The sequence below is a fragment of the Grus americana genome, chromosome 2 (assembly GCF_028858705.1).
Source record: "Grus americana isolate bGruAme1 chromosome 2, bGruAme1.mat, whole genome shotgun sequence".
In the NCBI taxonomy this organism is placed as follows: Eukaryota; Metazoa; Chordata; class Aves; order Gruiformes; family Gruidae; genus Grus; species Grus americana.
Window position 1 is genome coordinate 71005571 of NC_072853.1, and position 26548 is coordinate 71032118.

The following is a 26548-nucleotide window of genomic DNA, read 5'->3' on the forward strand; positions in this document are numbered from 1 at the left end:
TTTTTTAATTTTAAACAAAGGGTCTTATTTTTTGCATGAAGGACATTCCAAATTCCCTTTCCAACGTTAATCAGAAAATATGTTTGCAGCACGTATTAGAACAATAATGGCTCTTCAGATGGAAAAGTCATTGCTGGATGAACTGGCAGCTAGTAGATACCATCTAGCTGCTAGAATACCAAAATGTGAATCCACCAGCCATGCTCTCCCTTTCCTCTTTTCAGATCTTGTCCAAAGCAGCTGCAGTCTGAGCTTTGAGAGAAAACTCCCTTTCCTCACCCTGTTCTCCCCTGCTCCAACACGAATGCACTGCTCGGGACTGTGACCAGGAATGAGAATTTCTGTCTTGGTATGGCAAAGGGACGCTCTGGCGTCCCAGCAGCTCAGCATGAGCAGTGAAACACAAGTATGGAGGGATGGCTGGAGTAAAAATGCTAGCAATGCCAAAAGATAGGCATGAAGCCCTACACTAACAGCACAGGCGCTACAGAAAATGGCAGAGTTACACTGAATGGGTCAAATTCCTCCCAAGTCCCTGCGCCCAGTTTTCCTATTGGGTAGGTGCAGTCAGAATATTCAGAAACCAGATCCACGGTCTCAGGTGCAGGTGAAGCCATCTGAATCCAACCACCTATGTAATTTCCTACACCCTCGTGGCCTCCCAGCTCCTGCAGGAATTCTGGCCAAGAACAGCCTTGCTATTTAGACCTATACATCCTATGATTTCAACCTCAAGACTCACAAACTTACAGCCACGCTTTCACTGTCAAAACGGTGCTGCAAACGCTGCAGATATTTAAGACAATAACATCCTGTGGACTGTCTGTGGACTTACCTAGCTCAGAGCAAGGGGGCAAAAGCCCTCCCCACCCATTGCAAGTTGGTAATAATTGTGACAGCTACGCATGACCGAAGCAAATGGGAACACCACCGGGTTCTATATGTTGCCTTGACTGTGAAAGCACTAGTCTGAACAACAGGCTTTCTAGTAAGGGCTAACTAGATCTATACTACAAGTTTCTGCTGGCATTGGCTAACAAGGGACAAGAAGATGTAATTTTTGGGTGCTAAAGCTCTGCCAATACAACCTTCCAGGCCAATATATGGTCAAAACCATGTACCTACCAGAAGCAGCTTACTGTGCTTGGAGATTGCGTGCAAGCTATAAGGTGTTCACTTGCCAGCCCAAGCTGTATCTACGCCAGAGGTGCGCTGGTGGTATGGTACTGCGGGTTTACAAAGCCATGCTAGTGTTTACATCACCTGAGCACATGTCCTTAACTTCACCGGGACTGGTGAAGCAACTGAAGGTATACAGGATTGCGCCTTAGCGTTATGCCGGTAACATTACCTTGAACTCTGCAAGGTGAACGGCCATTTACATCTTTAGCAGATTAAAAGTGTTGGCTTCATTTGAGTTTGCTTTTCAAACAAATTTAATTTGGAGGATTTTGTGTCCCTTTTGTTTCTGGTATGTAAAAAGCTAATCCACTTATTTTGGTACACGTCCCTGCTTTAAGATGCTTTATGACTGCATGTTTTTTGTGATACATTTGCAATTTATCATATGCTGGCACTGAAGGAGATTAAATCCAAAATCTTGCAATACTGTGGCAGTTAAATGATCAGTATGAACACTGGAGCCAGTTCAACCAATGCTTGTCAACAGTTTGATAAATACAATGTTTTTATCCTGCTGGTAAATTGTCTGTAAAGAAAATAAAGTTTTTATAACTGTGTTTGCCATTCTCAGGTGTACTGGGATTGATTTATCTGGCTACAGGTTTATCCTGAACTGTTCACAGTGAATAACAAATTGACTGGACAACATACTGAATTTTGTATTCAAGGACAGCATCTGTATGTGCAACAAAATTGTTTTATTCCATCATGGGGCAATCTGGCTCAAATTAAAAATCACAAAATAAAATATATTAATCAATTTGATACAATTTGGTTTATAAATACCTTCAAAAAGTACTGAGAGATCTGTTTAATAGTTTATTCAGAGATCATCAGTTTCCAACTCTGGTTTCATGCAAATGTAGCTAACCCAATGTAACTAGCCTTTCTAGACACTGATGGGTATTTAAATGTGCGCATGAAGCTGAAATAAAATTTCCATGGACATGGAATAAAAAAAATAATAATTAATCAAACATTCTCTTTCTATCTACATACATATGTATTTAAGAACCGTAAGTGACCCTGAGCCAGTTCAGCTCAGATTCCCAAGCTCCGGGTATCACGACGGCAAGTCTACGTGCACATTGCACATCCTTATCTCCAGCATACATGCTATTACATTCACATCCTTAGCAGCCCCCTAGGTAACCTGCCAGATTATCAGGAACATTTCATTAGAAGATGTTGAAATTGCTTTGTTTCCATAAAATAGTTGGGCAGTGGTAGATAATGCTATTTCTGACAATTCTGCCTTCTCTTTGTTTCGTTAGGAAACTCCCAAGAAAGCGCTGCCACATCAGAACAGTGGCGCTGCACACCTTCACCCTGTAAAAATGAAAGCAGAGTTGCAGAAACATTTTATGTGATGACAAATGCAGCTTAAGAAGTCTGCATCCTTTTTTTAATTTATATTTGCTTCTTTCCTGCCGTCCTCTATCCCCTCAGTCATGCTGATGCAACCAGAAACTGAACAAAACTGTGCTGAAGTGATTTGACTTGAAAACCAAACCAAAAAAAAAACCCCAAAATATGGATCTGGTTTATAGTACAACCCTGCAGATAATGGAACAACATGGAAGAGGGCGAACAACAGCGCGGGAAAGGTGACTTATTAAACCGGCTTTGCTGACTGAGAAAATGTTTGTATAACCATAGCTGGCTATACAAAATGGATGGTACTGAAGAATCAGATGTTGCTTTTTTTTTTTTTTCTTTTTTCTCCTAGCAGTTTTGCCCATTTCATGTTGGCCAGGGTTAAAATTTTCTGCTGTTTCTCAGGGACCACAAGACAACTTGGTATCTCTTTGTAATTCCTTGCTGTTTCTCAATCATGCTATCTCAGTTCCAGGAAGGGACGTGTTTGTGGAGCTGAATTTCTCAGCAATGTGCAGTGTAACTGTCTTTGTACAAGCAAAATAAGAGGAGGGGTCATTTCTTACTGTTGCTGCCTTCCTCATGGTAGTTAATCAAATTGGAAAGATGTGTCAAATCCAGAGGCTAAATTAAAATTAATCTGAAAATTTTCTTCAACAATTTATACCTCAAATCACAGGTGTGATCTTTTTCTTTTGAAAAGAGCAGCATGCATTGTTTTCCAGTTAGCTGTGACAACTTAATGCTCAATAAAGACTGAAAAGTAAAAAAAAAAAAGAGGTATTTATCATGCCTTCTTATATATTAATTATAACTTTTTAAGAAAATGAAAGCTTTGTTGCAAACACATTTTGATCACTGAATGAAAATGTTCTTTCACATTTCTGAAATGTTTTGAGATCCCCAGAGAGAAGATAATATGTAAGCCTTACTGTTAAAATTACCACCTCCTCATCCTTAGAGAAACAGTACGCAAAATGCTTATAGTGAATTTTAATGCAGCAGAAACGCAGACACTATTTCTCCATGACAATTTATCTTTTTTTCCCCCGTTTTAGAAAAGTACTTGGGCCCAGATGTTATCAGGTGAAATTCAACAGCAGGTGTCCTGTCAAAGGCATGCCAAGCAAGCTGAATTTATTTTAGTGATCTGCTGGCACTCCAGTGTAAATGGCTCAGTGTTATTAACTGAATTCTCCCTGCTCACCTGAAGTGGATTTAAACTCATTTTTGTCTTGCAGGAAGAACCACACAGGAGTAATCTGATTAGTTGAGAAGCTGCTAGAATGATTAAAGGAGGATGCTAAAACTGAAGCGTGTGGCAAGGAGCAACAACTAGTAACAGCAAGTTTCTTGCTTCTCATCAGAGACCCAGAAGCAAACCATTTCTATACCAGTGTCCTGGCATGTCTTTGTACAACCATCTTGTTCTGACAATTTTGGTAATGTGTTTTTTTGGAGATGGGTTGAAACCAAGACCTGAGAATGCCAAACTCTCAAGTGGCACTTCTTCCTGACTCCACCCACAAGTACAGGTATTTCCAGACAGACAGATCTAAGCTTCAAAATAGGGCCTTATCTCTTTTCTTTTTTCCCCCTCCATACAAAATATAATTCCCTATATTATATTTTAATAATCTGTAGTGTCTTGCCCAATGAAAATAAGGCTCTGCAAAATGTCTGCAGTTCCTCATTAGGCCCCTCTAGATCAGGAAAGGGTTGTTGCTTCTGGTTAGGTGGAGAGCACATGCCAGTGACCACTAAATCACAGAGATCTAAGCAGCTGAGGACCACATGCTACTAACATCTCCACAGAGGTCCTGCTGTCCTCAGTAACTCACTGGTTCAAGCTCATGACCCACATCCTGCCCACTAAAACAAAACCTGAGTTGACATTTGTGCCTGGCTCTTGGCTCCAAACTTTCCCCTGCTGTTTTCTGCAGGCCTGGTAGCGTCCTGACAACACCATCTTTGGACCAAGTTGAATTTTTCCAAGTCTTCAAACCTGGCTAGATACCTCCTCTCCCCGCATTACAAACCACAGAGAATGACCATTTCTCACCACCGGCTTGCACCCTCCAGGCTTAGGATGGCAACACGTCCAAAGCTCAGGCTGTCCCACTGCAGCAGCGCACACCGCGTTGGGAACCTTGGGGGGCAGATCAGCCTGGCCTGCCCATGGCAGGCAGCCAAGAGGAAAGGATAAGCCTGGCTGGACTTCCCCCTTCCCACACTGCCCGGAGCCTGTTCCTAATCCCAGCGCTTTCCTACTCCCTGCCACCCTGGGGCAGTGCCAGCAGTGAAGTCTCCTGCCTCGAGTTCATCTGATTGAAACACAGGACCATCACTTCCTTTCCTGAAGTCATCCTCCCTCTTCATTACACAATTGTCAATTCCTAGATTAACAACTTCTACAACATCCTCATTCATTACACCAAACTGATTCATGCCCTGAACACTGCTCATCTCATGCCCAAAGGGAATGCTGCTCCTCTGGAAAAACGGCTGCAATGATGTCATTCGCGACTGTAACACAATGTGTATGTATAACAAGGCCAAACTGAAGGCATGGGAGAAACCACACATCTGGCTTTCCCTAACTTCCAAGAGCTCGTTTCTGCCACTTTAAAGTTCTTTTCATGTTGTTTTCCAGTGCAACGCTACATACCCTTTGTTAAGCACCGACAGTGGGGTTAGAGCCACAGCAGAAACAGATATAAGGAGTCTCTCTCTTGAGGAATACCCTTTCAAACAAAAAAGATGCATAAAGAAAAAAAGCCTGAACCCCTTTGCCCTCACAGAACATCATGATCTTCATCTCCCACTGCCAGCAAAGTGAAACCGACAGGCATCGCAGCCCTGCACCGCTGCTAGGGGACACGTGGGAATCCCTTCAGCCGGAAATAAAGCTAAACACCACCTAAGTCTATGTTGTTACCAGTCTACAGCGCAGCAGCATTTACAACACAGATATAAGATCCCCAGTGTGCCACCAACCTTCATTCATAAAACCAGTCCAGTTTTGCGGGGTTTTTTTAGCAAACAGCTTGAACTTTGAGCCTCCTCAGTATGGAGTCTATGCTTTAACAATTACTTCATTAAGCTTCATTGTTCTAATCAATACCACGTCCACTTTTGTTCTGCTTTACAAGTATCATCACATAATGCACAAGTCATCACACACCGTGAGTTTTTCAAATAAGAGCCAGAGCTGTACTGCATGAAAGCAACCAAGCACTACCTTTGGTTCTGCCCTCTCCTTCCTCGCAAGCCAGAGTCCTCTCCCTCCTGTGCTCAGTCTGTTTCCATTTCTAAAAAGCGCAATTTTAATATGCCAAGAATTTTAGACACTCCAACAATTTGTAGACACGTTTGAGCTTCTGAATATAAAGGGTCACTCTACGCTAAATTAAAAAGGACTGAATAATCATTTATTTTAAACAAAGACTCTTTTGTTCCCTGAAGTTGTTGCTATGCACATTGATGTGGGAATATAACTTGATCACAGGAAACAAGAAAGCTTTGTAGTTTGCATTTTTTTGGCTTACAAACGTAGTCCTGTTCACAGTGGTCACAAAGACATCACTTGATTTTTCACCAGTATTAGTAATGAAACAATCTTTTCTTGCTAACGTTTAGTGCTGCACGATTAATCCACAACTGTAATACAACAGACCTGTCTTTCTGGGTTCTGGGGCTGGAAAGCCTGGTTTTTGCACAGTGTTTCTTAGTGTTTCAGACACTGAATGGTACCAGTGATGGGCAACGGGTGATGGCTCATGGTCAGTCCAGCCATGTCCCTTCATGGCCAGTTCACACAGTGCAAGCCAGATCCCAGCCCTGCTCACGCTGCCCCCTGCGGCCTTTTGCTTTCCATTTTGGACATGCCGTGAGGTTCTCCATAGCATAAGGCAAGGCTGCCTCACAGAAACAAAACCCTTGGGGCAGATTTGTGCAAGGGGTGATAAAGCTCCAGGAGGCAGAGAAGACCTACCCAGATTCTGGAAGCCATCGCAGTCTGCTGCTGCTGTGCTGTGCAGTTGTGAGCATGGACAGGAGCTCAAAGGAGATCAGACCTGGCACAGCTCTGAGCATTTCAACAGCACGAGGTGTTTTCATTTGTGGTCATGTAGGTTTAAGTGCTCACTTGCACATAGGCCTTTAGCTAAGGAAAATTAGCTTACAAAGCATATTTCATTTAAGAATAAATGAAGCAGAGCCACGGATACGTGAAATGACTTTGGGACCCAAAGCAAAGAAAACCCCAAACACTTCTTGCTATTGAGTGGGTCTTCAGTAAGAAAATCAAAGCCTGGGAAAAAATATTCTCTCTTACTTGACAGCAACAAACTGCGTCATCGCCAACCCTAGCAGCAGAGAAAATCAGCTATCGCTGCCCTTGTCCACTTGCAGCTGAATCACTCTTGGCTCTGCAAGCAGGGCAAGGGTGGGAACTTGAGGCTGGAGAGGCAGGAAAACTTCCTCGATTCCCTTCCCAAAGAAAGAGCTGTGCTAAAAGTCTGCTTTAAGACTCCCAGGATGTGAAGGTATTGTCTTGTTCTCTGCTGGAGCATGAGCATATATGATGTGAGGCACCAAGTGGCTTAGCAACTCAGGAATAGCAAGCAATGCAAATCATTTCATAAAGCAACGTGTAAGGAGATAGTCTTTTTGCCACTGCATGATATCAATGACAAGTTGGACAGAGCGCTTGTCATCTGTCACTGATTTATAATTCCCTTGATTTTGTCACACTCACACTGAGTTATCATACGGTCTTACACTGAGAGCAACTTCATCCATCAGTTACCCTCATCTGACGGGGAAAACATAATATTACTGTATTTTACATGAAAGAAAATAGGATATTAGTTAAAAAAATTGGAATGGACTGCCTATCTCAAGGACTTTTCTAATAAAATGAGTTAGCTGTGCTTTCCTGGCACTGCTGATACTACTTTTCACTGAAGGTATGTATTTAGTGATGTTCCATGTCAGAATGCACCTAACTTGTCCACAACAATTCTGCAAAACCATTAAAACAGGCAGACAACGACCATCTTCGTTGGTTCAGTGGCAAAACAGCATCCACTCACTTGAACCTGAAGCACACTTCCAAGCGTGTCCTGGACGTGGTGTTAGGTGAGCATTCACACACGGGTTTGCTTAGGCAGCGGGACTAGTGCAGGACAAAAGAGAACACTCTGCTGCCTTAACATGATGCCGTTACCCTAGAGAGACTCTCCTTCCTTTTTCTTTCTTCTGCAAAGAAAATCTAGCTGTCAAGTGTCAGCCTGAACTCAGACTAAAACTTTGATAAGATTTCAACAACATAAAACTGTCTTGTTCGTTTCCGAGCTTTGCTACAACTAGATATAATCTTGGAAAAATAGAAGTACGTACTTACAACATATGGAAGCTTGAATTAAAATCAACACTTCACAATTTTCTGCCCTCTACAGTAACGTATGGGGACTAGAATAAAGTCAAATTCTCAGGATGCAGAAAACCCACCAACAACAGAGCTCTTGCTTGCCTGTTTTTTTGGCTCTTCAGTTTGGTTCTGCTCTGTTAAGCTAGGATGAAATCACAGCAAACACTACACTAACGCTTCTGTTAATTAACAACCTGCTTCACAACTGCACTTTTCACTCCCACAAAAAGTGCTGCATTTTCACAAAGTATCACTTGTAGTGAGGCATTCAAACATGCTAATCGCAGCTTTGCCTCCCAGGGAGATGTATGGGCTTACTCTGCATTAGTTAAAGGCTTCTGAGATGATTTCCTTTTATTACTGTTATTATAACTACTTGAAAAAAAGAAATTGTTTTATTTTTGCAAACGTGCACAAATTCAGCTCAAGAACAGATAAAACGATACCTCAGTATGCTTTACAAAGATAGGCATAACCCGGCTGGGTTTACAACAGTGACACAGAAATGCAGATAGGAGGGGGCTGGGAAGAAAAATTCTTCAGACATCTCTGGGTTTTTCCACACAGGCTACTCTGCATTGGCTATGATGGGAACGGAACAGAGAAGCGACTGCAGACTGTGCAAAGCAGATGTGATTGTAAATTGCAACACATGCAAATTGTTCAGTGTAGCTTCCTATCAACATTGCATATTCATTTTTCTTTATGATCTTCACTTGTATTGCTATTGAGTATTTCAGGCTTTGTTCCTCTGCTTTATTTTTATCCAGTTGCTGGGTAGTAATAACAAAGATTGAAAAGTTTAGTCACAAGACAACAGGATCCAGCAATTGGTTATTGCAAATTCCTGTTTACTGCAAACACTGACGTATGTGAATTAAGAATCTGGGTCAAAAAAGCGCAACAGAGGATGCTACCTGTCTTTGTGCTGAATAGCAGGCAGCTGGGAAACTGGCAAGCTTTAGCACAAAACCAGTAGGAAACTGCTTCAATGAGATGATTTATTTTTTTATAAGGGCATTTTAAATGTTCAGCCAAAGTAAGAAAAGTTGCTGTTTCCTGTTGAATTCATGCTTCATTTTCCAATAGATCTAGGCATCTGTGGCTCCTATTTCTGTGTCTGTGCAGCAGTGAAATTCATCTTGGTAGGAATGGCAGTGCTGATTGTATTGCTAAACAAATTAGCAGGGGACTGGACCTGTGGGTCTGGGAAGAAACACTCTTCAGAATAGTTGTCCACTGCTAGACAGGGAAAGAGAGAGAAGAGATTCCTCAGAGAAAGTCATGTTAGGAAACTGCCTGGGAAGAGAACCCCCAGGGATCTTGCTCTATTTTGAAAGCAGCTGCTATACCAATAACATATGATAATCCACCTGGAAGATTCTAGGGTAATGTTCTAACTAGAATAAAATTGATGATGCACTTTTTGACCATGTGTATGTGGTGAGAGATTGTACAATATTAAGAAAAAGACAAAAACCAGGCCACTGCATGAATAGAATGTCTGGAGTGCATCAGGAGTAAGTTAACAGGGCATGGAGAAATGAACACAATGGAGCCAGAAAGCCCCAGACCAATTTACAATGAGTCACGATTCTCCAAAATAACAAATCAACATAGACGACATACCCAGTCCTCATCCAAACAATACAGCACTTTCTGAACCAGATCTGGAAAAGAGTAATTTGTCCCTTGAAACTAAGCATTAGTATAAGCCTTTTTTTCAATGAAACGTGCAACTAACACTTTTTAAAAAAAATTCAATAGACAAACACATTTAATTATATAGATGTTACTTGTTGAAGGCATAGCCCTATTTGAAAATGTCACGTATCAAGAGCTGAAGGCTCTTCAGAAGTCCACACACAGAGAACACATTATGCATTGTTGGTCTTCTAGTTGTATTTGTACACAGATTTGATCAAAGCTAGCAATTTTTTGGTAATTCATTTTCTGAAAAAATATATGCAAATCATATACAAAGCATTTACTACCTCGATCTCACTAAATGGTGTTTTCGGTGAGACTAATAAAAGTCTAGAGTAAATTAATTTAGCTTACTGGTGTTACTGTGTAAGGAAGGGCAAGACAGATTAGGCTCCAATCTACAACACTAAAAATAGTTAGATACAATTGCTGTAGGTGTTTTAAAAAGAGGATCTTATTTTCCAATAAATGAAATAATTTAAAAAGTTTCTCTAAATCCATAATTACTTGCAAAAGTTAAGTTCCTGAAAACTAAAATTAAAAGCCTAGGATTCCTCTTGTGGAAACCACCAGGAGCTCTGCCATGAGAATAAATGGCAGTCACATCAATGGCAGCGGAAATGGTAGATAAATTAATTGTCTATAAGCACAACTTTATTTAAAAAAACCCGTAAGCATAAGATTAATTTGTTATAATGTAGACGTTAGGTGTTACAGTCAATTAGTGGAATGAAAAGTTAGGGTAAATCCATCACTGCCAATTAAGATGTATTAAAGATAATATTGTCTCTTTCGTTTTCTTACAAATTCAAAGGCATTTACCCCTTAGGCTATTGTTATTCAGCTTCTGTATGTAAGCATTAGCCTGTGTCTTAATGATGCTCAATAATATATACACTTTAATGGGTTGTTTTCTTCATTTAAAGATGAACTGCCAAGCAAAAAGACCACGTTCCTACTGTTGCATTAAATAACTCAGTAGCAGGACTGAGCATTTTTGCTTAAACATTGTTTGCTAACATCTTTTGTCTTGTTTTCTCTTTCAGCCCCTTTTTCAGGGAGGAGCTCTGAGCAATGCAGCATCCTGTTTTGTTAAAGTTTTATTATTTGCTTCTATTGAAATGCACAAGCTGCTTTATCTTTAGCTTTGAGAAGATTTTGAACTTGCGTGCTGTCTGGATCTGGGTGTTTCCTCCACCTCCAAAAAAAGGAGCAGTGGGTTTTGGGAACTTGCAGAAAGCCTGGATGCCTGTTGGCTTGCACTCCCACCCACGCTCCTGAAGAGGGGAAGTGTAAGCCCAGGCTGCTCAGTGAACAGCCACGCTGTTGTGCTTGAAGGCACGTGCCGTTTGGGGGGAAGAAGGAAGTCCTGCAGCCCCCCTGCAAACTCAAGGCGTGTCTGCTCCCCTTTCCGCGAAGGGCTTGCACCAAGGGGAATCGGCTCAGATGGGGCACGCTGACAGCCCAGAGGAAAGCAGGACCCCGACCTGTTGTTGTGTTTGATGTACTTCTAAAAGTCCCTAAAACCTTTTTGGATTACTTTGTTCATTTATTGTCCTCAAGAATCCCACTCCCATTTTTAACCTACAGGGACAGGGCAGACTGTTCCTGATGCACGACTAAATAGAGGCAGGAGCAGAAAGTAAAGAGCTAGCACCCATGTTTTCCCTTAGGAAACCAGGCCGCGTTTATCAGTACTTGCGGTGATGCAGGCGGACTCTTTATTTCAGGGTTAAAACGTTTGAGATGAATGACAGGGCCCGGTTTTCCAAGACGACACCCCACAAAAAGTGTCAGCTCCTTGACTGGGCGCTTCTTTGCTCAGATGAAGAAAACCTTTGAACTAAGCTCTTCCCTGGTACACTCCAAGAAGACTTTATGTTGCACTACATTTACACAGACTGGCTGGGCGAAAATTAAGAGTAACGGTGTCCTTTGCCTCTCTCTGTAATGAAACGAGGAGCGATACTCACCCTGCCAAGAGCGGGCTTTATCCTTTGCGGACATGGCAGAAGGGCTGTCCTAGGCATTAGCATTATAGTAGGCAGGTGAAAAAGACAGCTGTCAATCTCTCATGCCTTGCCTGTTGTGTAAAATGCGCTATGTCAGAACTAAATTGCACTGGTAATGAAATCATGTTGTTAAATGAAGCCATTTAACATGGACAAGCATTAATCAAAATTAATTCATTTTTAAACACTGTCCATGTTAAAAATAGAAGATCATTGAACTCCTTCTTTGTTGAGAAAACACAATTAATGCAAGACAGTACTCCCACTCCCATTATAGGCATCACCAAGCTTACATGGGGGAAGACAACTGACACTGTGGAGAAAAAGACATTTTTCTCTAAATGCCACCCTGCTGTCCTCTCTTATCCCTGCCCACCAGCTTTAAAGAGGTCAAGGTACAGCTCTCTGTTGATTCACCGGGCACAGTTTCAGCCATCTCCATGAATGAATCTGAAGGTAGAAACAAAAGAATCGTAACATTTTGTTCTACACACTGAACCTCAAAGGTCTTGATCTTGAAATGTCACTGGCCAGAGATGTCCAAATAAATATGCTTCCGCCAGAATTGTAACCTTTAATAAAAAGGTACAAGTACTTTCTAGCAATATGTGTCTTCAGCATATATACAATGTATACAAATAAAAACAAATCCAACACCATAGCTGATCTTTAACAACAATTTACATAACAAAACCAGAATTGAGTGTTTATGGCACTGGCAAAGGATTGAGAAGATGGTTTTACCTTCAAACTGCTACTAAAAAAAGCCTCTGTTTCCATAGATGCTTTCCAATGCGTTACCTTTTCAGTAATGAGTGCTAGGAGAGCTAATCAGAGATGGGTGCTTACTGAAATACAAATCCACAGCCAGTTGCTCCTTCAGACAGCAAAATTCACCTCAGAGTAATTTCCCTTTTTGCAGAGGACCAGCAAGCTTTAAGTCCCTCATGAACTTTCAAACTGGGGTTTAGATAGGACTTAGGAGAGGCATAGTTATTGCGTTGACCACCTGGCTGAATGCTCAGCTTAGGTGTGAAGTAGATCAGACAGCACAGGAGTCAACAAGCCTCGCGATCAGTGGTGTCAAATGCTGACAATACATCTAATAAAAACCAGCGAATGCACCTCCATATTCACCATCCATTGCTAGGAGTCTATTATCTACCATCTATGCAAGTGCATTTGAAGTCATGCTTGTGTTACTTGAACATAAAATTGCACCAGGTCAGGTCAGTTTAAAAGGCTGGATTTCTTGTCGGCTGAAGTCCACATCTCTTTTCTTGCCGTACTTCAATGTCAGCTGCAAACTTCTACTAAAGCTGCAGTATTCTATTTATTTATTTATTAAAACTAAGCCTCATATTAACACTGACAAATAATCCAAGTTAGAATTTGCAGAGCTCAAAACTCCTTGGGACCAGTTTTATTTAGGTTTGGCACCAATGACTCTATCCAACCTTTCTCTTCTCCAGCAAAAAGAGAGCCCCCAAACATATTTTCACCCCATCAATCCAATCTCAAGCTTTTAAGAGCAACTCCTCCTCAAGTGCTCTGCTACAACCCTTGTTCTCAACCTGTTGAAGTTTGCCATCAACCTTGATGAGGAAGTCCAGGACCCCTAACATGTGAGCTCCAGACCAGGGAGCACTGAGTGAGCTGCTCTAGAAGCACTTTCAGTAGGCTATCATCCAGCTTTCCCATCATCTCTCTCTTCAATTTCAATATCCTGATTCTGATACAAACACCACATTACTTCTCCGCTTTTCTCTTCTTATCCATTTAGATCATAAAAGTGGCTTTTCCTTTCAACTGCTTATAAACTGATCTGCTACATCACTGTCAGAAATTAATATCCCACATGGCAAATTACCACAATTACATTACTAACAAGTTTTAATATTTCTACGATGACACAAAAACCACAAGAGAATCACCACTTCGTAAAGACAAAATTGACACTACTATTTACAGGTGTGTATGTGTGCAAAGGGCAATTTTCTGACACCCTATTTTATTCAGTGAGATGAAAAGAATCTCCCTGCCCAAGATATGCTTAGAAAAATGCATGTAATAATTTAAGCCATTTAATAATTTAGCTATTACAATTTTGTGTAGTCCATGTATGATTTTCTGTAGAAATCATAGAATCATAGAATGGCCTGGGTTGGGACATTAAAGATCACCTAGTTCCAACCCCACTAAACCAGGTTGCCCAAAGCCCCATCCAACCTGGCCTTGAACACTTGCAGGGAGGGGGCAGCCACAGTCTCTCTGGGCAACTTGTTCCAGTGCCTCACCACTCTCACAGGGAAGAATTTCTTCCCAATATCTAAACTAAATCGACCCTCGTTCAGCTTAAACCCATTACCCCTTGTCCTGTCACTCCATGCCCTTGTAAACAGCCCCTCTCCAGCTTTCCTGTAGGCCCCCTTCAGGTACTGGAAGGCTGCTAGAAGGTCTCCGCAGAGCCTTCTCTTCTGCAGGCTGAACAACCCCAACTCTCTCAGCCTGTCCTCATAGGAGAGGTGCTCCAGCCCTCTGATCAGCTTCATGGCCCTCCTCTGGACTCCCTCCAACAGCTCCATGTCTCTCTTGTACTGGGGCTCCCAGAGCTGGATGCAGTACTCCAGGTGGGGTCTCACCAGAGCAGAGTAGAGGGGCAGGATCACCTCCCTCGACCTGCTGGTCACACCTCTTTTGATGCAGCCCAGGACACGGTTGGCTTTCTGGGCTGCAAGCACAGATTGCCGGGTCATGTTGAGCTTCTTGTCCACCAAGTCCTTCTCCTCAGGGCTGCTCTCAATCCATTCTCTGCCCAGGCTGTAGTTCTGCTTGGGATTGCCCCGACCCATGTGCAGGACCTCGCACTTGGCCTTGTTGAACTTCATGAGGTTTGCACGGGCCCACCTCTCAAGCCTATCAAGGTCTCTCTGGATGGCAAATCCCCCGTTCATGAGATTTCACTGGAAGGACTTGACGAGTTCTTTTTATGCTACACAAGAATGTTTTTACCCCACATTACTAGGTGAAAAACTTTTCCCTCCTGAAAATATACTATTCCAGTACTATTTGCGCTTAGCTTGGGAGGCATTCATGGCACAAATATTTGGTGTAAATAACTGTATGTGGAGACCATGGTGTGGATTCAGTCTGCCATCCTGGATTCTGACTGAATGCCTCTAAACCACAACCTCTTACATGAACTTCATATGAACTCACACATAGTGTCTTACTCACCAGGTAAGGCTATATAATTGCTATTTAGCACATTAACAAATAAAAATAAAATTATCACTAAGCACAGAAGTTAAAAACATTTACCTGTTTACACTGCCCTGGAAATATCTTTATGCAAGTAACCTTTCCACCACAAGTGGAGAATGATATCCATCAAATAAAGAAACTAGATAGTTGACTAGTGGTATTCTATCAATGAACATGGAGGTATGTGTCCAATCCATGTAACGTGTTGAAGAAAATGTGGTGTCAGAAAGGGGCAGGATGGCCAGCTGAAGAGAAACTGGTGCAATTGCCTACTCTGCCATGGATCTGCTGGGTGATCATGGGTGACCACTGTTCAGTGTCCCCTCCTGTAAGCATAGCTAACGGTCTTGATGCTTTTCTTTTCAAGGCACAAAGAAATCTCTTGGGGAGACATACTAAGAAATCAGTTATGGTATAGCTAGAGATGTCTCGTTAAAGGGCCAGAAAGAACGGAAATGCTCAGAAACCTCTAAGAGCTTCTCCATGGCATCAGGTAGTGTCTTGCCTTGCTGTATGGATAAGGCCATTTTGATGTAAGTAGCTGAGAAGCAGTTGTGTCAATACCTTCGAAATTCAGTAATAAATTCTGGTTTGATCATCTTTTCTCCATTTCTTCCAGGGAGGCAAAATTTCAAATCAAGGATAAAACTCTGAGGTATCTTATGTGCTTACCCCTTCTCCCCCGAGAAAGTTTAGGACTGAGTCTTAGATGGGTGGATGCTGCTTCAGCCATTCGTACATTTGTATTGAAAAACAAAACCAAACCTACATTTATAGTCAGGAAAGTCATTCTAGGAAGCTGTGAGAAAGTAAAACATCATTGGGGAGCTCATTTAGAGAAAGCACAGCAGGATGTGCAGTCACAGAAAAACAATATTCAAAAAATCTGACCTAGATAACAGTATTTCCTAGTGACTAGAATTCATTAAAAACAACAGATTAAAAATGTACTACACTGGATTCTTTGAAGCCTGAGTGTCACATTCAGTTTAAATAACCCAACCCAGCTAAAAATAAAAGCAACTTTTTTTTTCCCTTACAAAAAAAACAACAACAAAGAAAGCTGAGAGTTCTGCTATTAAGTGGAGGCTAATAACATGTTGGTATGAAACAGAGCTCTGACTTTGTAGGGTTTCATATGAGTGAATGCTTTCTTTGGCTATGAGAGAAGCTGATAAGCTTACAGACCTGAGTGTTGGATTCAAAGGGATGCCAAATGCAAAAACAAAACTCAGCAGAAAGTCTCAAAGTTTCCGTACTATAAAACTAAAGAATTTTCACAGAATTTAAGTGGAAAATCATGATGATTAAATTACGCCGTCACATGGTAGCAGTGTGTTAGCACAATTTAGGAAACCTCCTTTAAGTCTTTCTTACTTCCCTGCTTCTTCCAGCGTGCTACAATGAAAGTCCATCTCCACAAAAGGAGGCTCACTTGTGTCCCTCAGAGGGGCAGAAGGGGGAATCGAACCCTTCCCTCCTTGAGAAAGGTTTTGCGTTTTGCTGAACACAGCTCAAAGTTACCTCTTCATTTCAAGAATCTACTTGCATGCTTCTATACTCAAAGTTAAGCATGAGCTTAAGCACTATAGTCATGCCAAAGCACCTTTCTGTATCAAGCCTGTATTCACCTTACAAGTAGATATGGTTTACTTTAAAAGCTTTCCTGTCATGTAAGCATGAATAAAGGGATGAGTTTCATGGACTTGCCCATCTTTTCCTGTAAAAATAATATGATGCATCACAAAATATTTTCCAGTGTTAATTCAAAACTTTAGATGCATGCAGAAGATCCTCTGGACATCTCCATGTCCAAAAAAGATGCTTCACCTCCGAAACAAAACAAAACAAAACAAAAACCATAATCTAAGCTCTGGTTTAAAAATTGCTAAAAGAGAAGAATCACAGAACTGCAAGCAACATAAACACACCTTCATGCTTACCACATTCAATGAGTTTGACAGGTTTTTACAAATGACTCCAGAAGCAGCTTTGAATTGTACAACTGCTTTATATCTACTGACTGCATGGTTAGCCATTTGTCACTTGATAGCATTTATTTTGCTCTGAAACAGTTACAGGAGCCAAACTAAGATCTCACCTTTTAGAAAACACTAAAATAACGTAGGTAGATGAGTGTGCTTCATTCTAGACATTATTTACTTACAACTCACATTTGATATTCAATTCCTAACCATCAAGTCTTTTCCAAGCAAACTCATTAGAGAAAGTCAATTATAAGATGACTACAGTTACTAGCTAATATAGGGCCCATACATCTCCTGAAGACAGCAAAGTACTGGATAACCATGTTGCAGGAAAGAAAATGTTTATTGCAACTTCTGCAACCTGGACAGTAAACACTGGGCAAAACAATCCCTGCTGGATTTAACAGCAGTGGCTGCAGAGGTTCTGGTCCTCCCATTCTCTTCCCACACCACTCCACTGCCAAGTTAAATCTGATGAAAATCGAGGAAACTCTTCAATTACAGCCCACGGAGAAAAAGCCAGCTCTGCTCCCCATCTGTTCCACCTAAGTTACTCACGAAAGGATTTGCTCAAGTATATTGGGATTGGCTTTCTTTTGTTGCCCCAATCACTGACTAATCTCTGGAAAGAAACTTCTTATAAGTCACTTCACGAAGTAGTTCAAATTTGTTCTTAGACAGGCAGTTCTGCCAAGCACCTGCATGGCTTTGGATCTCGGGCAAAATTGCAGGCTTACCGAAATGAAATCTGAGAAAAAACAGGCTCATGTGTTTTAACTGATTGTACTCTTGCATTTTGGAGTTACTATTTAGGCCTCACAGGCTGATGTCTTCTCTTTGTAGGGCCAGTAGTCAGAAGTTAAACTTGGTATCTTAGACTCAGTGCTCTTCCACCTGGGATTTTTGCAGATCATCTCAGAAGTCCTAACACAACTGGTAGGGAAGAAGCCTGCCCAAGTGTCTCTGGTGAAAGTGACTGCTTGGTACTCATCTGCAAGACCTCCCAAGCATTTTCTTCCTTACTCTCCAGAAGAATGCATTACTTCACTCTATTCAGACTTTAGGTTGATGTTTAATATTGAACTGCTACAAGGTCCTCCTGCTGCTTGAAAGATCTCTGGCAGCAACCTTTGTCTGGATGTTGATTTACTCTGGTATCTAGTGTTTCTGCATCAGTCTCCATCATCTCAAAGTTCAAAACCGTTACGGACTGAATGGCTAACACAGGCTATGCTGCTCTCCTACTGTCAGAGTGCATGCTGCCTTCATCCCTTTGCCCAAGAACTGAAAGGTAAGGTTGCTCCCAGTTTTTACCTGGTCCCTTCCTACTTGAGAAGCTTTGAAAAAAAATTGTTCCAAACCATTTTGCTATTTTACTGTTCAATCAGAATCATGATGCTTTTTCCCTGTAACTGGATGGATGTTTCTCCTTTGGAGGACACCATTTCCATTGAATAGCACACAGTCAAATAATCCTTCCTGCTCGCCTGATGTTCCAAAATCACTGATCTGGGACTCTACGTTAACCTTGGCAGCTAAAATTGTCTAAACTGTTTAATTCTTAATAAGGGAGTGTCTTCTTGCATGCATGAATCTGAGGTTTCCACTTTCAGCCCTTTGAACTCCAGAAAAGGAACGCTTGCTGTTCCTTTTTATTCATTTACTTCATTTTACTTGAGCCCCTTCTTGTGAAAAATGTTTTGGTGTGAGTTTGGATCTTAAGAATTAAATTCTAGGGGAAGGTGGCAAGAACAGTAGGAGATGGGCAATCCCAATGTGCCAGGACACTCAAAGTAAATGGACTTACATTAGGTAGGGATAGTGCTGCTTAAGCTCTGAAACAGGAGCTCATTCTGTGGGAACATGTATCTGATCTCAGTTACACTAGGCGAAAATCAGGAGCAGCTTCAGGACATTCACTGGATTTATATCAGCAATAGAGGAGAAGGAGATAACTGGTTTTATAGAATGTACTTCAAAGAGTTAAACACAAATAGCCTGTAGGTCCGTCATCCCCTATCCCCAACCCTGAGTCTATACAGACTTGTAGGATGTCATTCAGAAAAAAAAAAAGAAAAAAAAACCAAACCAAAAACCCCCAACTAAGACTCTCACCTGCACCTTTTATTTTTTCCAAGGTATTGCTCTGGTCCTAACAAATACTCCAATTTCATAGGATGGCCAGCAAGCAGTTACCCAAGCATCTGCTGTCACTCAAGTCCCAAATTCAGTAAAACAGTTAAATTTATGCTTAGGTTTATTTCTACTGAGCTAAAGGCTTACCTATATGCATAAGTCTCACTGAAATCAAAAGGATTTAAAACATATACTTACATTTACACAAGGGAGATGGATTTAAGCATAATGTTCAGCTGCTCTATGGAGATGGGACTTAAGCAAGTCAAGGCAAGTAACAGATTAAAAGTACTGCTCTGCGGTCCTGTAATAACACAATAATTAAGATGTGACTGCCGAAGTGGCAAATCATGCTCTGTACCCTTAACCTCCTTTGCAAAAAATATACTTCTAAATTAATGAAATTAACATATTTTAGACATATCATTGATTGTGCCATGCTCTTGACTCTCCTTTTTGGGATTATTTTGCTATCTGTCTGGTTTACTTCACCAGGAATAGGAGATTCCCAGTTTCTACATAAAGACTGGCTCCCATCACTGGGAGATAATGTGTTTTAAAGTTCAGAAAAGGTAAAATTAATGTAGCAAAATGCAGGTAACTCATTTGAGGATAAGCCCCTTCAGACTAATGTCATAAATTATTATTATTTCAGTCCCTACTCCAGAGATATTGGAAGAGGCTGTGGCTTAAGCCAGTGTTTGAAATACAATTTTGGTGCTGTAAAATCCAGTTAGATCCACAAGTACAAATCCAAATTATTGCCCTCCAAAGTCTCAAAATGTCTCAGAAAAGTAGAATTTACCATCAGAAATAACTTACTTAAAATGAAAATCTAATTGCAGATGGATACAAGTAAATTACTTTTAAATTATTTCAGAAAAGCTCTTTTGCATTTACCAAAGCAATGAATTTTAAGTCCCACACCTTAGGCTTGAAAGCCTATTTAGCAGGGTAGGGTACCTATTTAGGAAGATAGAGTAGCAAGTGGAGAGCCAGTAAGCAATTGACACATTTATAACATAACTGTGTGATGATCATCACGTGATGATGTCCACATACATGTATATACATACATACATAAGTTTTTAACTGTATAGTGTATATACTTTATAAGGGCCTTAAAAATGCATACATAGATTATGTGTAACAATATTAAAATTGGTGTATATTAAATTAATGGAATTTTCAATTATACAAATATTAGTACTTCTTCCAAATAAGTAGCAAAAAGGAATTATCTCTACCTTTTAATTTTATAATTGAAGTTAAAGAGATACTGAAATTTACATTAATCAAAACACAAGAAAGGACCAGTTTCACGGGAGATTTTATAAAAATATTATTCTCTGCTTTGCTTGCAGTTGTGCTCCTCAGACTTAATTCTGCAATTCTCTTGCAGTTCGGTTAAATGTCAATGCTCCAATTACTTTAATAGTCAAACTGTGCGCTATTTTCACCACACAGTCATTCAGGCTTGTCATGTTTGACAAATCCAGTAATTGAGATGAACTCTTGGAGAATACTGACATATAACCAGTCATTTCCTACTGCAGAGCATTGACCTCTACAGCACAAACCACAGAGGATTTATTCAGCAGCTTGAAAAAACAAACAGGCTTGTTAAGTTTAGGATCATCGTTTCACACATCGCCACTCATTTCCTTGTTTATTCACTTTATGTCCCGTTGGGGTGGAAGTTAAAACATTAGGAGCACTTTGAATAAGGTCGGAAAAAGGACTAGAGCAAATATTCTGAAAAATTATTATAAATTAAGAATCGCCTAACAGATTACTAGAGGCTGAGTGTAGTGTCAAACAGCTTCAACCCCCCCTCAGTCCTCCCCTGCCCCCAAACAGCTGCACCCCACCCCAGCTTCAGCTCATTAACAGAAGTTATTATACAAATGGCATAAAGTATTTATCGAACAGTGCTTGTTTCAGTCAGTCCTTACAGGACGTTAACTCTTGCTGGGGCCTTTTCCTTTTTACCGTTCCTGCGCCATGACGTCCTGCAGCCAACGTGTAGGCAACGCGCTGCAACCTCAGGGCTGTCCCCATTTACCTCCGATTCACTGAGCCAAGCAGAAGCGCTTCGAAACCTACCAAGTGCGTACTTGCTGGGCTGGCAGGTCCTTGGGTGATGCCTTTGGGACAACCATCAGTATTTAACAGGTCCGGACAGCTACAAGCCCATCACATTCGTATTGAAAAACAAACAAATATTTTGCAATGCCAGCTCATTACAAAGAGGAAATGCAACAAAGGTTTGGGATGAGGATACTACCTAATTCAAATGCAATTCTGAAGCTCCCCTGTGATTTACATCAGCTGGGGACCTGATGCTACTTTTGTTAGTTATGAAAACTACTACGGACCTTTCTACCAGAATTTAGCCCTTCTTTGCTGAAATGCTGGCATTTTATATAAAGAATAATGAAAAAAAAAATTGCTATCAAAAGCAAATGGTGGATAAAAATATAAAGAAGAAATAATCCACACAGACAATGCCAACTTCCAAGAAGTGACCTTTGCAGTTGCCAAAATTAAATATCCCTTTGAATGCTTCTGACTGCCTTTATCAGAGGCAGTGGCTGGTCTAGGACAAGCGTTACCAAACCGGGCTGTAAGAGACCTTGCTTCACGCCCCCGCTCCCAAAGGTTTGTTTGCTTGATCTTGGGCAAATTAACTCATTTATCTATTTTACAAGCTGATTGATTGCTCCTCCCTGGAGTCTTTGAAAGAAACATATTAGCTATTGCAGGTCACTTAGATTCTGCAGGGGATAAAGACCTCTTAAGTAGTAAAGATAGCCTGTCCATATAATTTTTTTAATACATGCTAGTTCACAGCCAAGTGTATGGCAACCACCAAGGCTGAAAGGGCAACAGTTCTGCCTTCTCAGATAATTCCTAAGAGCAAAAGACTTTTGTGTGAAATGAAGAGCTGGAAGTCACTTGTGCAAAATTCTATTTCCAGGAAAAAGAAACTGTTCAAATATTCAACAGAAGGGGAAAGTGAGTAACTAAACAGCTGAACTGCAATTAAATTTCTATACATTTATTTTCATACTGTTTCCTTCCAGTATTACCTCTTCAATTAGGTGGGCACTGCCCACCTGAGAGACAGAGACCAGAAACCTATGAGGCTACCTAGAGCATCTGATAGTGTACAAAGCCTAAGAGCTGGCAGGTGAGAGTAACGCACTCACTGCTGAGAGCTGCTTAGCCCTTATCAAGGAGGAAGGCAGTAACTGTCCCATTCAGCTGAAGGCTCCAGATTCCTTCCTTTTCCATGAGAATGCACAAGTTCTTCATGAAAGATGGTGGTTAGTTACTCATACATCATGCATTCAAGCAGCAATTAGCCTGTGGTACAGCACGCAGCTGACTGAAGCAGTTCACTGTATTTGCCTTGAGGGGCCTGACTCAAAGAGGAATAGAGGACTGACTCTAAATCACAGTCCTCTTCATGGGCTCGCAATCCTTAGTACCTCCTTTGGTCACGTGCACTGTGTGTCTAACCTTACCAAGTAGCGCATTTGCAGATATCATGAATTAACTTTCTGCCTTTTCACACGACACAAACCTGGTTGAGCCTTGTCATGAGGAACAACCAGTAGCAAGAAGGTCATAGGGGACACTAGGTGCTCTCCCAAGGTACTGCAAACCGAACCGCCATGTTCCCTGAAAGCAGTGCAGTCTCTTGCACCATTTGCATGCAACTGCAGCAGCTGAAGGAGTTTCCATAAGTGTCAAAGTACTACACAGTCCTAATCCACAGAGTTCCTGTAGGCACCACCACAATGCAGAGAGGACAACTCCTTGGGTTTAGCCACGACCACCCCTGGCTAACGTGCATTAAGAGGGAGGAGAATTGCTACCTCTCCCAGGCAGAGCCACAAAGCCTGAAGAACTGCAGGCATGCAACACAGGGGTCAGTGCTCTGCCCTCCTCCCCACCGTACAGCAGCCCCCTACTACGAGTCCCCATCAGTCTTCCCAACTGAGGAAAAGCAGGTTATGTCCTGTCCGCCACTGTGTGTTGGATCAAGTTTTTTTCCTCCTCCTTCACCACCCAGCTGCTGTTAGATGATCATATTACATCAGTAGTCCTGACAACTTCACGCCACACGCACCCGGGCAGGAGATGAACCTTTTCCATCCGGAGACACCAGCCTTGCCACCACCTCCCATAACAGTGTGGCTCTGGCAGAAAGCCTGTGCCTTTTTCTTAATGAGGAGCAAAGCAACGTGCTAATTGAGCATAACTAGTGCTTTGAGGTCTGCACTGGGCTGTCTACTGCTCAGCAGGTAGAGTTCGAGGTGTTGGTTATCATGTCTGATGCCTGTTTACAGCTTCACAGAACTGCTCTGCCCAGCTCTGGGAAATGGGAGGAAAAGGGCTGTTAACACTTCCCTGTCACAAGAGACAATAAATCCAACCCTGTAAAACTCCAAAACATCGTCCCCCTAAATCCAAGCCTGGCCTGATGTATTCGAGTGACTCTCCCTCTCCCTGCACCTTCCTGCCATAGCTGCAGAGCGGATTCTCCTGTCGTACAAAAAAATGGGATTGCAACTCCAGTACTCTTCATAATAGCAACAAACTGTAGACCGCGGCAGGGAGCAAGTTCTCCAAACAAACTGGAACATGATGAGCTTCAGGGTATGATTAAGGAAGGCTGATCCTTATGGCAGCAGGTCTGCACTAGATGACCTTTTGAGGTGCCTTCCAGCACTCTCTTCTATGACTCTGCTTGCAAAGCCCATTTATTAGACAGCATTTGTGGCAAAGGCAGAGCCTGTGTTCCTAGGTGGTACATGTGATATATTGGCCCACTAACTTAATTTGTTACCTATGTAAGGTTATCTATGTTATAGGGTTACTAACACACAGTTCAGATCAGTTGCTAACAGTATTTAAAATTTTATTCACGAGGTTAGCATTGATAAATCACACAAAAAAGTGATACTATTATTAGCTGGTGGCTAATAGGTAAGAAAGCGACTGAGAAATTGCTTTCCAAGATTTCCTTTTTACTGCCATACAAAACAACCTACTGTACAAGAGATGGTTGCTAATGATTAGATGAGAAATAAACATGCTATGGAAAACTCCAGATTTACAAGATATTTTTTCCCCTGTAAAAATCCAGGGGAAAATATGTTCACAATGTATCTGCTCCTGATATTTGGAGGAGGAGAGGGAGCTGTCTCATGAAATTCATCTCTTCTTTTAATAATCAGTCATCAGTATTTCTCAGGGAACATTTTCAGGCCCCAGAGGCTGCCAAAGCCACTTTTGCTGACTGTTTCAAAGTCAGCCATATCTCTTTTGACAGTCTGAAAACAGATTATCACATCCTGCTTTTTTTTTTTTTTTTCCCAGGCGGCATCCTCCTTCTCTGCAATCAAAGTCCCAGCCAGCCAGGTGTTTGAACATCTAGTCTGACAAAAAGACTTTGTTCTTGCAGAAAGAGGCAACATGGAGGGAGGAGCAAAAGGGCAGAAAGAAAGAATTATTTATGACCCTAAGGTGGGAAGATGGGTGACTGAGAGGAGCAAAAACACATGAGGATCAGCTAGGAGGATTGTGGCTTAGGCCTTCCAAAGATGCTGCTTTGCAGGGTGGCCTGCAAGCCAGGCAGGTGAGTGTCTTGGCTTCCGGGAGACTCTAGGAAGGAAGGAGAAGAAGAAATGATACGGGGCACTTGTAATATGTGTTTAAGGATTTACGTTTAATGCCGTAACTCTTCAGGGACTGACTACAGGACAGACATCTTGCTGCATGGTGGAAGAACAAGGATTATATTAGAGTATTTGTCCAGAGCAGTAACAATATAAGGAAGTATCAACAGCCTTTCATCAATAATTAGATCGCCAATGGGCAGAAAAAGGCAAGTGTATTTACAGACCTGAAAATATATGTATGTTTGTGGGCTATTGATTGTACTCAAATGTTTAACCACTATGGATTTAAACAGTGATTTGCTCTCTGTTACAAAATTAACAAACATTCCTTTCCGTAAAAATACATTTGTTTTCCCCTCAGAACATTACTTCAGGTTATTTCTTGGATTTTTTGACTCACAGATAGTTCACTTTATGCTGGCTTATTAAAAAAAAAGTACATCAGAACCTAAGTTATCTTTTAGATATTAAAATGACACTGCATTGTGAGAGAATTCATGACTGCCGTTGACGATCTCCATTCATGTGTCCAAGTTCCCAAGTTACTTAAATCTGTCTGTAAAGCACCCTAACATATTGTCAGTGGAATGGTTAACATCTATGAAGAATATAATAAATTGGTGTTAACAATACCTAATAAAGGAATTATTAACACATCTGGAATAGAGGAACCAAAGGGCCTGATGTCCTATAAGCAACCACATATTCTTTTGTAATCACACTAACCATTTCAATCTCAGAAACAATTAGTTTTGGTTATATACTGAATACATCCCTCATGCTAATACGACTGATCTTTAATATTCCTTACATTTACATTGCCAACAACTGTACTAGGTTAATTACAGAACAAAAGATGTAACCCTTGCCTTGGCAGGCTTACAGTCTTCTCAGATGAGAAAAGTGAGAGTGGGAAGACAGCAGGAAAAAAATGGGTTAGTCTGTGTCTCCCAAGCCATAGATTAGCAAACACTGTGCATACATCATTACTAAACACATTTGTGTGCAATGCAATTACTAGAGTGCACTTCCTCGAGGTGCCACTCGCAGCCTCACACGTGGGAAGGTCTGTACACATCAGTGCTGCATCCCATGAGCTACAGGAAAAAGGGAAGATCCTTTAAGGACAGTCCTAACAGGATACAAAGGGCTCCGTGAGTAATTATCTCCTCCCATAACCATGGAAAACTGAGAGAAAACACACTCATTTTGCCATAATGGTGCTGTCATAAACTTACTGATGTAGAAGGGAGGAAAAAAAAAAGCCAACAATAAAAGAACAGAAACCAGTTAGGGCTTTTCTTGATGCTAAACGAGGCCTCCTTTTAATCGTGTTTGCATTATATGGTCCTGGGCCTATGATGCTTTTGGCAAAATCTTGTTGAGTTGCTAAAGCACAATCTCACAGCCCAGACTGAGCTTTTTTATATATTCTGAGAATTTAAACCATTTTGGCCTTTCTAAGACAATACCTTCCATAGCACCTGTATTCTGTCATAAAATCTGTGCATATTATACAATTTTTTTAACATATAAACATACATAGATAGATAGATGTAATACAGACTACTTCTTTATATGTATACTTGCATATAACTGTCCTAATTATGACTGAGATAGACTTAATTTTCTTTCTAGTAGCTGGTATAGTGCTGTGCTTTGGATTTAGTATGAAAATAATGCTGATAACACACTGATATTTTTAGTTGTTGCTGGGTAGTGGTACTGTCTACACAAGTCAAGGCCTTTTCAGCT

General features: G+C 41.2%; 1 protein-coding gene across 9 annotated transcripts in view; it reads right to left on the minus strand.

Annotated features, from left to right (window-relative positions):
- LOC129202208 (poly(rC)-binding protein 3-like) overlaps nt 1-26548 on the minus strand; it is a 533188-nt gene that overhangs the window by 84661 nt on the left and 421979 nt on the right. Inside the window, exon 4 of one of the 9 annotated variants that reach the window (XM_054814516.1) lies at nt 19299-19404. The exons of the other annotated variants lie outside the window; for them this stretch is intronic. The gene's annotated coding sequence lies outside the window, so the exon portion shown is untranslated. The remainder of the gene's footprint in view (nt 1-19298; nt 19405-26548) is intronic. 9 annotated transcript variants of the gene reach the window in all.